The following is a 2,371-nucleotide window of genomic DNA, read 5'->3' on the forward strand; positions in this document are numbered from 1 at the left end:
TATGTAGACCAGGCTGGCCTTGAACTCACAGAGATCCGCTTGCCTCTGCCTCCTGAGTGCTGGGATTAATGCAGTGCACCACCACGCCCAGCAAGAGGCCCTTTTTTTTAAAAGGCCCAAAACATATATACACTTAACAATTTATTATTTCCTACTGAATTATATCCAACTAAAAAATTTCTCAACCTAGAATGATAGATTTTCAAAGATTCTTGAATACCATGTACAAGAATTTTATTGTACTGCATAATTTTCTCATATTTTCCAGGATTTTCTTTGAGTACATATTTTAAATTGTTCTCTAATGAGCCTCTATTTTATTAGAATCTCTTTTAGCTCAGCCTTTTCTCCTTTACTTTTATTATTTTCTGGTTTTCTTTTGATTCGTTTAGCTAAAGACTTCTTAAAACATTCATGTTTTTGAAGAACCAAGGTTTCTATGACTGACTCTATTTATTGTTCTTTTAGTTTCCATTTCATTCATTTTCATTCTGTTCTTTACTATTTATTACCACTTACTATTCTGAAATTGGCTTGTTCTTGTTTTTCTAGGACTGCGAGATACATAATTAAGTAATTTATTTGTGCTCTCTGATTTTTAACAGAAGCACCCATAGCGATGAACTTTGTTCAACAACTGGCGCTACTATGTCCCAGCGGATCTGGTAAGTTGTGCCTTCATTTCTGTTTGATACTATTAAAATTTTTAATTAAATTTTTCTCCCTGGTTTCTTAAATGATTCACTCTTCATTCAAGTGAATATTGGTGAGTTTCCAAGTTTTGTGCGGTTTCTTTTTCTAGTAATTACTAGTTTTATTCCAATGTCATCTGATAAAATAAAAGAAATTTAAATGTTTATTAGTTACCTCTTTTTTCTTTCTTTATTATTTTTATATATGTGTATGAGCGTGATGCCTGTATGTATGTGAGTGCATTCGTGCCATGCAATGCCGCAGAGGTCAAAAGAGTGCTTCAGATTCCCATGGAACTGGAGTTAAAGATGGTTAGTAGTCACCATGTGGGTGCTGGGAGTTGAACCCGGGTCCTCTGCAAGAGCAGTCAATGCTCTTGACCGCTGAGCCATCTCTTCAGCCCCTGTGAGTTAACTCTTACTTTGTAGTCCACAATGTGATCAACTTTATTTCATTTTGTAGTCCAAAAATTTGTGTTTTTTAAATCTTTAGTATCATAGTTTTACTAATTCTTTGAGTTCATACCGTGTAGTTTGATGATAGTCACCCCTACTGCTCCTTATAACTACACTCAGATCCTCCCCCCACGGCCACAGTCCTCTCAATTTTGTGTCCTTATTTTTAGTATCCTAACAAATTCAATTTCTGTTGACCATGTACTCATGGTGTGAGGCTATCTGCTGTACAGTGGTACACCTACCATTGGCCATACCCTTAAGGAAAAACTCACTCAATGATTCCTCACATATGGTTAGGGGCTTATAAACCTTTCCCTTTTCCTTGCTATAATGTTGACTAGCTTGATCAGGTCCTGTGCAGGCAACCACAGCTTCTGCGAGTTCCTGAGTGCAGTGGTCCTGTCATGTCCAGAAGGCCTTTCCCTTCTGTCTGCCCCCACCTCTGGGTCTTACCATCTTTCCAGCCCCTCCTCCGCAATAGTCCCTGAGCCTTTGGGAGGAGAGGTGATGCTGATGTTCTATTTGTGGCTGAGAATTCTTCCTCTGACACTTATTTTCTGCACTTGGACCGGTTAGAGTTTTTGCATTAGTATCATCCTCTACCCAAAGGAGTTTCTCTGATGAGGTCTGAAAGCTCACTGATCTATGTGTACAGAGATATGGATTTAGAAGGCACTGGATTTTGACACATTGTCCATTTAGCAGAATCAGTAGTGTGTTCACTCCTGGGACCCTTGAGCTCCCCGTGATTGCTTCTTGGCCAGTTTTACAGTAGAAGGCACACATTTCCATTTGTGAACCATACTGTAAATCCCACCAGAAAGTAGTTACCTCTATAACATTCATGACATGCATGCCTCTAAGCACACATGGATATACCTTGCCATGCCAATAATTATTGCAGTTCCCCCTGAACCCTGCGTTGCATCTTCTGGTTCTTTGAAAACTTGCCAGCAGGGAAGAAGCTTTCTGGTCTGCACAGAATGAATTCTCTAAGCGCTTTTACCACAGTAAGTGGTGCTTCAGCAAAAGGATCTTGCCATCATTTTCTGGCAGGCAGCCAAAAGCAATGACGGTAGCCTGCATTGGTTTTTTAAGGAGGGTAACTCTGGGCTACTCCTAACCAACAATTTAAAGGGAATTATCCCACACTTGACATTGGGCTTCTTTTCTATCAACCTATGGATTCTGAGAGGAGCATTAGCCCCCATATATTGTAC

Source organism: Nannospalax galili, unplaced genomic scaffold (assembly GCF_000622305.1).
Source record: "Nannospalax galili isolate Female #2095 unplaced genomic scaffold, S.galili_v1.0 scaffold52, whole genome shotgun sequence".
Classification (NCBI taxonomy): Eukaryota; Metazoa; Chordata; class Mammalia; order Rodentia; family Spalacidae; genus Nannospalax; species Nannospalax galili.